General features: G+C 42.8%; 1 long non-coding RNA gene across 1 annotated transcript; it reads right to left on the minus strand.

Annotated features, from left to right (window-relative positions):
* Positions 1-688: 688 nt before the first annotated feature.
* On the minus strand, positions 689-10443 carry LOC120401592. Its single transcript, XR_005596580.1, has 5 exons — positions 10307-10443; positions 9606-9791; positions 8977-9183; positions 7069-7172; positions 689-922 (listed from the first exon to the last, which is right to left on the minus strand). It is a non-coding gene; the product is annotated as an uncharacterized LOC120401592 (long non-coding RNA).
* Between the last annotated feature and the right edge of the window lie 1146 nt (positions 10444-11589).

Raw genomic sequence — 11589 nt, forward strand, 5'->3', positions numbered from 1 at the left:
CAGCCAGAAATCTAGCCAAAATGTGGGATGTCTCACTGAAAGTGGAACTTTTGAGAAGCATGTTGAAAAAATATCCTGGCACATCAGCTACTAAACTTGTACAGTACATGCATCTTTGCAATGGGTGATTTTCAGAGTAATTCCAAGATGAACGGCAGGATAGAGCCCTAACATAATCACTATACATTCAGAAACCTGTCATGCAGGGGTGAAAGTAATATTACTTTCTTGCCGATACGGGAGATGGCTCCGGCCCCTGGAAGGGGCGGGGCCTTGGGCGGATGGGGCAGGGCTGGTGGGTCAGCCTCCCCCAGCCAGCCCATCTGCGCTGCCTGGCCCCCGCCGCCCAGGGCTCGGTCAGCAATTTAAAAGGGCCCGGGGCTCTGGGACAGCTGCCCCTTTTGCCTCTCCCATCGGCGACCCTGTCGTAGGGTCCCTACTGGCAGGGCCGCCGATGGGAAAGGGGCAGTGATGTTAAAGCGCTGCTACATACGGGCTGATACTGGTGTCTTACTGGTATGCCGTATCAGCCTGTACCACCCCACTTTCACCCCCGCTGTCATGTAAAAGACGTATTCTCTGCAGAAACATACAATATCTTCTCATTTTTATAGAAAGAAAAATGGCTTAAAATAAGGTTACATTGATTTTTCTGCCTACTATTAGATACAAAAGCATTTACTGTCTCTTGACACTCATTTAAACTCCCATTAAATATAATGGGTGTTACAAACCAGCTTAGGGGAGAATAAACTCGGCTGTGTGTAACTTGCTTGTGACAAGGTCAGTTCTGTTCCATTGTACAGATTGTAATTTCACAGACAGCAGTTCATTCTATGCAGAAGGTGTTATTCTTGTGAAGGATTTCTTTTATTAAGCCTCAGTTACAGTAGAACAGTCCCATGTCCCTGTATTTTCACAGCTAAAAAACAACAAAATGTACTGTTAATCAAAAGTTAAGGTTAATAGCATACAAAAAACAAAAGCCAACTCATTCTCAGTCAAGGTGCTCACCTCAGCCTGAACTCTACCTACCTCTCTGCATCCTCACGCATATTCAACATACAGTTTGAGACCCTAACTATACTCACTATCTGCGAACAGGATGAAGACAAATTTATTCTTCTTCCCAACAAACAGGAACAAACAGAGACACAATTATGATGATGATGATTTATTATTTGTAATACCATAGTGCCTGAGATCCCTAGTCATGGCACAGGACCACATTGTGCTGGGCACTGTACAAACACAGAATTAAAAGATGGTCCCTTGCCCCAAAGAACTTACAATTTAAGTATAACACAAGAGAGAACAGATGGACAGATAGACAGGGGAATACAAAGCAACCATGAGACATTCTTGGTCAGCAAGACAGGCAGTGGTCTCTGCACACCAACAGCCTAATCGTTGTCAAGTTTTTTGTAGGCATCCTGGCAAACGAGAGTTTGGAGGAGAATAATGAGGTAGCTTTGCATATGTTTACAGGGAAGACATCCCTAGTGTGTGCAGCAGCATGGGAGAAAGAATGAAGGTGCTTGTTTGAAAAGGCAGTAAGTGGGAGATGGAGGCTGGCATCATGGGCTAATCAGAGGTGAACCTCAACAGCTCTATAGCAAATAACAGATAATAGGTAGGGTGGGCATTGACTGTGGAGGGCCTTGAAAGTGAATACAAGCAGCTTATAGTTCATATGATAGAAAAGGGGGAGCCGGTGGAGGGATTCAAAGAGAAGGGTGGCATAGGAAAGGAAAATTAACTTGCATTTGTCAAGGCCAGAGAGGATGTTGCAGTAGTCAAGATGAGAGCTGGGACAAGAGTTTAGCTGTGTGGATAGACAAGGTCTTATCTTTAAAATGTTATGCAGAAAGAATTGGAAAGATTTAGATATAATCTGGATTTAAGGACATGGAGAACGGTCCAAGCTGAAGATAATGCCTGCATTACGGGCCTGAGTTACAGGCAGAATAATGGTGCTGTCCACTGTGATCGAGAAAGAAGGTAGTGCAGAGGCCTTGGGGGAGGGTGATAATTAGGAGCTCTGTTTTAGCCATATTTAGCCTGAGCTAATAGCTATGAGGAGATGTCAGAGAGAGAGAGAGGCTGAGATTTTAATTTGGGCAGAAGGAGCCAGGCTTGAAGTAGAGAGAGAGAGAAATTTGTGAGTTGTCAGCACAGAGAAGTTAGTTGAATTTGTGTCTGCAGATCAGATTACCCAGAGGCAGAGGGAGAAGAGAAGTGGATCAAGGCTAGAATCCTGTGGAATGCCCACAGAAAGCTGGAAGGAAAATGAAGAGGATCCTCGAAAGGACACGGTGAGTGACTGATTAGAGAGGCAGGAGGAGAACCAGTAGAGGTTAGCAAGTCCTGGAAGCCAAGATAGAACAAGATTTCAAGAAGAGCATAATTGATTGTGCTGAACGTAGCTGATAGGTCAAGGAGGATAAGGTTGGAGTACTGGTGCTAAGCTTTAGTTAGGAAGAGGTCACAAGAGGCTTTGGCAAGAGCAGTTTCAATGGAGTGCAAAGAGCTGAAGCTGGATTGGAGAGGATCTATGATGAGATTGGAGGAGAGGAACTCCAGATAGTGATTGTAGATGGTGCATTGAAAGAGCTTAGAGATGAAAAAGAGGTGGGGTGGTAGTTGAAGGGGTAAGTGGAGACAAGAGTGAGGTTTTTGTTAAGATAGGAGAGATTACAGTGTGCTTGAAATTAGTGGGGAAAAGTGCCAGAGGAAAGCAAGATGCTAAGAAGAAAAGTAAGGGAAGCGATGAGAATGGGCACAAGGGAAATCAAGAGATGGGATGGCGTCACTGACGCAAGCGGAGACATTAGAGGAGAACAGATGAGACTCTTCGTCTGTGATGGGAGAAGGAGGCAAAACGTGTAGGAGGGGAAAGGGGAAGGTTACGTTGTATTTTGTCAATTTTCTCTTGGAAGAAATGCTTCCATGCTTCCACTTGTCCAATACACTCAAGTTTGAAAGCTGCATCAGAACTGAATTACTATTTTTTAACTCAGAGAGGTCTACACAATACCATGCAGTGGAACAAGTTGCTGACTAAATATGCTTTTACATATTATTCTCATTACCAAATAAGAAACCATGTCTAGAGAAGCAATCAATATAAACGTAGATATACAATACTGCAGTTGGGAAGTTTTTTCTCAAACAACCTCTGAAAATCATCTGCAACAATATGCACTGATGCAGAAATGTTAATAGAGAAGATTACAGGGTTAAATTCCCAATGGACAGGCACTTAAGGCTATATTTAAAAGCATTTAGGAGCTAAAGATTTAGATAGGTGCTTAGAGGGATTTTTCAGGAATACTTACCTGCCTAACTCCTATTGAAATCAATGGAAGTTAGGCACTTAGATGCTCTTTGAAAATTCCACTATGTGCCTAACTGTGTCTTCAGGCACCTAAATCTGACCCTGGCAGCTCAGTTGTGCCATTAGGGTACAGCACTGAGCAAGGAGCAGTCTGGAGCTGTACTAACCCAGGGAAAACTCCAGGAGGCACAAGAGCTATCATAATTGCTTGGCATGTAATGGGAGTTTGCATGTTGCATCATCCCACGTATAATGTGCTTCCTTTTCCATTGCTGGCCACTGCCAGTTCTGCTGGCTGGTGCAGAAGGATGGGAGCGGTAGGCACCTCAGAGGTTGGCTAAGAGGTGAGTGCAAGGGGAAGAAGGCTCCTTGTGCCCTTCATCTGATGCATCTATGCAAGAGTAAGTCAAAATCTGACTCTTAGCATGACCATATAAAATAGGTTTTTAATAATAATAAAAATGAATGTTTGTTCATGTGTTCCTGTTGTTCCAATGCTGGTCACTTTTCCAAAACTATTTTGATAACATTATTCTCTCTGGAGGAGCTGCTTCATGGGCATTGACATTGCAGAGAGGGTTGAGATCACAGCCCTCAGAGATAGTGAACACTTTTGTCAGGTTTCATAACCCTCATTTCTTGCACTTCATCATTGCCTCAAGGCAACGGAGGGGCCCCTATCACTTGCACTAGATCAGTAGTTGTGATGGGAGACTGGCAAAATGCGGGAAAGACTACAATCTGGAATTTAAAGATACACATGCTGGCGGTATAGAAAAGGTAGACTTGTAGCTATTGGAAGGAAGAATTCCTTCAACTATTAGAACAGGTCATCTTTTCAAATGCTCTTTGTAAGAACAATGGCCAAAAGGTTTGATCCTGGAGCACCTTTATATTATATATTATGATTTACTATCTGTATTACCATAGCACCGAAGAGCCAGGCCCCCACTGTGCTAGGCACTGTACAAACACAGAACAAAAAGGTGATCCTTGCCTCAAGAAACTTACAACCTAAGTATAAGACGAGAGATAGCCGAGGTATACAGACAGATGGATGAGTACAAGGAAACAATGAGACAATATGTGTCAGCATGGTAGGCCGGGGGCTCTGCACATCAGTGGACTTTTATCAAGTATTTTGCAGGCATCCTGGCAATAGGGCCGGCTCCAGGCACCAGCGCAGCAAGCAGGTGCCTGGGGCAGCCAACGGGAAGGGGCGGCACGTCCGGGTCTTCGGCTGTAATTTGGTGGTGGGTCCTTCAGTCCCTCTCTGAGGGAAGGACTTGCTGCTGAATCGCCACCAAAGAATGAAGTGGCAGTGGTAGAACTGCCGCTGAAGAGCCGCTGACCACGGTTTTTTTTTTTTTTTTCCGCTTGGGGCAGCAAAAATGCTGGAGCGAGCCCTGCCTGGCAAGAAGAGTTTTAAGGAGGGATTTGAAGAAGGACCTTTTGTAAAGTTAATGGGAGTTGCAAGAGCTTCATGCCTCAAAGAAAAACCAGGCCCCTTATGTATGTGCCTAAGTACACCTCTACCCCAATATAACATAACCTGATATAACACAAATTTGGATATAACGCAGTAAAGCAGTGCTCCGGGGGAAGGGGGAGTGCACACTTTGGTGGATCAAAGCAAGGTCAATATAACTGGTTTCACCTATCATGCGGTAAGATTTTTTGGCTCCCGAGGACAGTGTTATATCAAGGTAGAGGTGTATATTGCCTTTTGTTCACTCTTGTAACAAGAATTGCTACTATTAAAAACAATTTCCGTGTCTCAATGCAGCTACAGCAGTTCCTTGCACACTTTGAGTGGCTTAACCTAAATATGTTTTCAGAACCTATTATAAATGCATGAGGCTGATATTCTGCCTAGTTGCATGACAACAAATTAACATGGTTAACAGAGCTGGGAAAATAGTTCTTCTGGCACGCTGTATAAACAGGTCGGCCAACCCCCACTAAAGCTGAACTTTGAAATGAAAAACCTGCTCCATTCTTGAAGGAATATTTGTTTTGCAATGAGAATTGTTTATCATTTCTGAAAACTGCAGATATGTAAATATTGGTTCAGATCCTCAGATTGCATAAATTGCTCTAAATCTAATCTTTGTTTTTCCAAGCTCTGCTCATCACCCTTGTTGGGTTCCTTCCCTGTTCCCATAACAATTATCCGTAGCAATTCACTGTGTCATCATTCCCTCCTTGTAACTGACAGAACAATGATGATTTCCTTAAGAAGCATACATTTGAATGAAGTTTCTGCTTCTCTTTTTGGAAGAAGTATTAGAAATTATTTTTTTGAAAGTTTTGAAATATATAACAAATGCCATGGGCGCACATGAGCAGGGTCCTCAGAAGGTTAGATATGTGCTAATAAAACCAATGCACATCTAGGGTTAAATTCTGGCTTCTGGTGCTTATTAAGTGGGGGTGGGTTGGTAGGTACATGCAGAGCTATCATTCTGAAGCCATGGTGCTCTGAGGTTTTCTCACTCTGCAGGCTAGACAAAGACTGATGTATTTGTGAAGAGCAACTCCTTATGCTCACTGCAGAATATAGTGGGTACATTAACTCTGACTGTGCCTGCTTCCCAGCACCAGCAGGAGAGCAGGACTGTACCGTAGTGGTATCCCCAGCTAACAGGTGTCACTTTGGAGGCACACTGCAGCTTTGAACATACCAGCCAGACCTTTTGTCTCAGGGAGAGCAGTGGCAGTGTTCTGCTCATGTTCTGTGCGGGTGCAGTGAGGGAGGTTCAATGGGTGGGGAAAAAGTTCTCTTCCCCTGCCCAGTGGGCCTGTACAGGACAACGCAGAATATGGTGCCTACTTAAACTGTGCTGAAAATATGATCCCATGAATCTTATCAAATCAGCACACCCCTTTTCAAAGCTTCTCTTTGTTCATCTGAAAGATTTTCAAGACTATTTATTAACATGTTCATTCACTAGTATCTGAAACCTTGTCTGTCTAGTTTGGACTATTGTACAATTCACCCATTGCAATGTAATTTACTCTGTTTCTTATAGCACCTTATTACGGATGCCCACCACCATGCAAACCTGTTTCTAACCAAGATCTAAACTAGGATTTCTCAGTACCAGATTAGCTAATCCAACCATAGGGAAAACATAAGCATCAGTGCTATGCGTTCCAGTATAAGAACTACTGTTTTGGTGTGTAAAGTCAAAAAGATGTTGTAACACAGACTGGGAAAGAGGAGATGACAGAGTTTTGGAACTGCCGGAACAATGCTAGCCTAGTAAAGGAACTGGAGTTTCTTCTGTAGCTTAATGCAAGGTACCATGTGGCGTGGGGCTTTCTGATATGGACACTTAGTGTGTGGCAAGCCAGGGTGGGAATGTACAGTGCACTTGTTGTGATGCACACTAAGTTGCCATGTGGACCCTGCTCCCATGCACTAGACATTCCGTACAACAGTATGTCAAAGGGCTACAGAACTTCTAGTGCATGGGAGCAGCATCCAAGCAGTGACTTATTGTGTGGCAACCTATATGATGTAGATTTACACCCCAGCTTGCCATGCACTAACTGACCATTGTTATGGAAAATTGACCACACGGTTGATTTTGGATCAGACAGCCTGAGGTTCCTTTATTGATCAATCAAACATGCATGCATGGGGGTTTCAGCCAAGGCAACCAACCCCTCCCCCTCCCGAGGGATAAAATGTGAGAGCTTATATAGGATAAAACCACAAAACTTACATATACTTCCTTAAAGTTTTACATCCATATAAGGAATAAAGTAAAGCAAGCCTTCCTGTTTTTCTGTTTTTCCCTTTGTGGTTTCTTGCTCTGTCACCGGGCACCTATTAATCATAGTTTATTAAAAAGGTTAATTCTACTTTTATAAATTTCTACAGTTAGTTCTGCTTTTATGATTTTTGTCTACCCTTCTCCTTTTAACCCCTTCCTCCCCATTTCCTTCTTCCTCCAGGCCACACATACAGTTCACCTGACCATACATACAGTTCACTTGACCAAAGTTTAGCCAAAGTTTAGGCCTTAGGCTATTTTCCTCCACAATTTCCCCCCTTTGGCGCCTCTTTGGTGTCATTTTTGGCCTAAACTTCCACATTCATGAGCCCACTGATTTCTTTACTTTTTCTTTTTCTCATCCCAACTTTTGTCAAAAATTTCATTAACAATTATCAATGCCACTTGCTCCCTTGTGCTGGGCCTAGCAAAAAATTACACGCACAGCAGTGTTTCTTGCAACAGCAATAACAAAGGCACTATCCCAAACCAACCAACACCACTACAAGGGGTTCACGCATAATTTTGGTTACCGCACACAACACATCTTGACTAATATACAAAGAAGACAGTCTATAGGCTGTCTAAAAAAAGCACTCTTTTCCACCTGATATATATTTTCAATAATATGAATTTGCCCTTGTAAATCAGAATTTTTTTGCATTTCTGGTAACAATGAAAGCAGCTTTGGAAATGGTTGGGTACCAGGGTCATCCAGTTAAAGGGCATTTGATACCTAAGGGTTGATTGCAAATTTTTATCCGCAGGCCAATAGATAATATGGCTGCCTGCAGTTGTAGTGAGGTTAAAATGGGTGTCATGTACGATATGGGCCTTAACAAACATCTGTCATTAGCCTAGAAGAGCATGTCTCCTGTCAGGAGGGTTCCCAGTCCCTTATCTTCCCAACAAACATTGTTATGGACAGTGACAACTTTCCCTGGCTTTGAGTTTACGTATGCATTGAAGCTGTGGGGGTTCTAATGGCGAGAGTGTCCATTGGTTTCCTATCCCAATCCAAATATTGGGTGTTATTCTAGGAGTACTGACTATGAATTGGCTAGGCATATCAGGTGGCTTGATTTCCCAAATGTCTTGATGAATCACCCAATCCCACATGCATCCTCCTCATTGACCCGGCAGGATTCGGTAAGTGGGGGCCTACATCCCTTTGACCGGTCCGTAGGCTTGGAAGGAGCACTGTAACTGTCCACACCTCCACCCAGAAAATCTCCAAGTATGCCTCCATGGCCACAGATTAGATGGTATTCCTGAAGTGTCTGTAAGGGCAGTGGGCCAGGCCTGGTGCTCGAGATTACTCCGAATGGCTATTAGCTGGTCATTCAGGAAATCTTGAATTTATGAACATGCCAAGTCCTACTGAAATGCCTTCCCAGCATCAGTGATATTTAATACCATCTCTGTCAGCAACTTCTGGGTTATAGAACTAAGGGCTGAAATAACGTGCAATTCACCCACTCCAGCCTGCACCTGAGTTAACTATGCTCCAGAAATAAGACCAGAGGCCTTTTCCAATTGGCCTAATTTTTCCTCAGGCTGTTGGCTTATGTGGATATTCCAAATTGGCCTTAGGCTATTTTCCTCCATACCATGTAGACAAGCCCATAGAAAGTAGTTTACAAAGTGTTCATGCACCGGTGCTTAAATATAATAAAGTGGATGCTCACTTTTAAAAACATTATTTGAAGCTCATCCAGTTGTTAGATCAGTTAAACCAATCATTTCCTCTCTCTACTACTAAGCACCTCAAAGAACAGATAGGCTAAATTGATGAAGTACAAGTATCACATAACTGCAAATGAAAGTATATGTCCACTTCTTACCTACTTGACTTACCTCTGAAACTGTGGACATTGCCATCTTCAGAACTGTTAATCTTGACCATACGACCACTGAAAGGGTTTTTTCCTAGAGAACATCGTAACTTCAGACTCCTCTGCTTGTGCAACATTAATTTATTTCTTCAAAGTACTGCCCTCCAAATGTAGTGATTCTTGAAATGTTTTGCAAATGTGGCAGGCTCCTACTAGCTCAGCATTCCCACTAGAAAGGAGGATATTTGTGGTATGTCCATAAGTTAACAACTGGGGTGCAATATCTAGAGCTGTGTGGAGGATGGAAGTTTTGTTTCGTGAAGGATTTTGAGATTTCAAAATATGGCTTTGTTCCAAATCAGAGTGAAAACCCCAAATTGTGAAATTCTTCATGCAGGAATTTCAAAATAAAATTTCTTTGGGATCATTTGAAACATTTTGTTTTGGCAAAATCATTTCATTTTGATTTAGACTTTTTGTTAAAAAATGGTATTATATTATACAATTTCCAATACAAGCGTTCCATGTCTTACAAAGGTGTTTCAGTTTGTGCCAGCTCACTCCACTGCAGTACGCTCAGGATGACCCTTTCCTTGGAAAGTTTTATTTTTGTGGTGGCATCTAAAGCATCTAGACATGGAAACCTCTTACCCCAATGTTCGTGGAAATGGGAGATTGCTTGTGAACCTGTTCAAAGCAATCGTCCTTTCCTAGACTAGAACTTCATTTGTGATGGCACTCATTCTGCAGCGTGAAAGCCAGAAACTTGTCCCATTCATTGGCTCCTACCGGTGGACTCAAGAGCAATCCAGTCTCAATTATACACCATATTCAAATCTATGAAAGAGGTTTGTGTTAGAGGTGAAATAAAGTATGAAAGGTAATAATTGTTCAGTGTTCTGTATGACATATATAGTTGTATGGTATAAAGGAAAGCAATTATATCGTAAAAATACTGTATTGCTTGCTTCCAGAAACTAGACTATCCCTAAGAATGCAAATTTTACAGTTCAGACCCAGCAGTTTTAAACTTCTCTATTAGTATGGATTGCAAAAACCAAACAACCCACAATTTCAGATTCACCTTTTGTTTCTTATGTTTGGCTTTGAAACTCTACAGGTAAAAAATCTACAGGTTTCAGCTCAGGTTCTTTGTATTTAGTTCAGGTGATTTCCACCTTGAATCTACAGAGACAAGAACAAGAGCTGTCAATAAGAGAACCACAGAAAGCCGTGTGATACTGCATTTATTCAGAAGGTAATTCATATCTGTATTGTATTACCACTTGGTGAACATGTATCCATGCTAGAGGGCATGGAAAGCAAGTTAATGAAACTGTTAAAATGTATACCGTTACAAAATCCAGCAGGTGTGCAGATAGAGTAGGACTAGTCTTAGAAAATACCATCATATTCTCCTCCAGGGCAATTTTAGGGCCAGTAAATATTTTTCTCTGCTTTCAAGAGCTGGAGGGATATGTCATTTTCCTCCTGGTGCTTTCTCAACTACACCCCAAAGCAGGGGACAGGATGCCCATGAGCTTTTCCTGCCGCTCAATCTGGAATGTTAAAAAATAATTTGATTTCAGAATGATTGATGATTTGATACTGACCCTCATGTTTTACCACTTTAACTAATCCACTGTTCTGCTTCTTCAAGAGCTGTGTCTTCTCTCCCTCCCACCTACTCTGCCACTGCTGCTCCTAACTTTTTGTGAAAACCAGAGGTAGGTGCAAGGACACCATTTCAGATTTTTTTGGGAGGAGGTGAAAACTTTAACCATGATTCCAAGTATCAGAGGGGTAGCCGTGTTAGTCTGGATCTGTAAAAGCAGCAAAGAATCAACAGAGCCAGACGTGTACCCAGAAGCCTCCTACTGCAAGACAAACCCAAGAAAGAAACTAACAGGACTCCACTGGCCATCACATACAGTCCCCAGCTAAAACCCCTCCAGTGCATCATCAGGGATCTACAACCCATCCTGGACAATGATCCCACACTTTCACAGGCCTTGGGTGGCAGGCCAGTCCTCGCCCACAGACAACCTGCCAACCTGAAGCATATTCTCACCAACAACTGCACACCGCACCATAGTAACTCTAGCTCAGGAACCAATCCATGCAACAAACCTCGATGCCAACTCTGCCCACATATCTACACCAGCGACACCATCACAGGACCTAACCAGATCAGCCACACCATCACCGGTTCATTCACCTGCATGTCCACCAATGTAATATATGCCATCATATGCCAGCAATGCCCCTCTGCTATGTACATCGGCCAAACTGGACAGTCTCTAAGGAAAAGGATAAATGGACACAAATCAGATATTAGGAATGGCAATATACAAAAACCTGTAGGAGAACACTTTAACCTCCCTGGCCACACAATAGCAGATCTTAAGGTGGCCATCCTGCAGCAAAAAAACTTCAGGACCAGACTTCAAAGAGAAACTGCTGAGCTCCAGTTCATCTGCAAATTTGACACCATCAGCGCAGGATTAAACAAAGACTGTGAATGGCTTGCCAACTACAGAACCAGTTTCTCCTCCCTTGGTTTTCACTCAACTGCTAGAACAGGGCCTCATCCTCCCTGATTGAACTAACCTCGTTATCTCTAGCTTGCTTCTTG

Source organism: Mauremys reevesii, linkage group 3 (assembly GCF_016161935.1).
Source record: "Mauremys reevesii isolate NIE-2019 linkage group 3, ASM1616193v1, whole genome shotgun sequence".
Classification (NCBI taxonomy): domain Eukaryota; kingdom Metazoa; phylum Chordata; order Testudines; family Geoemydidae; genus Mauremys; species Mauremys reevesii.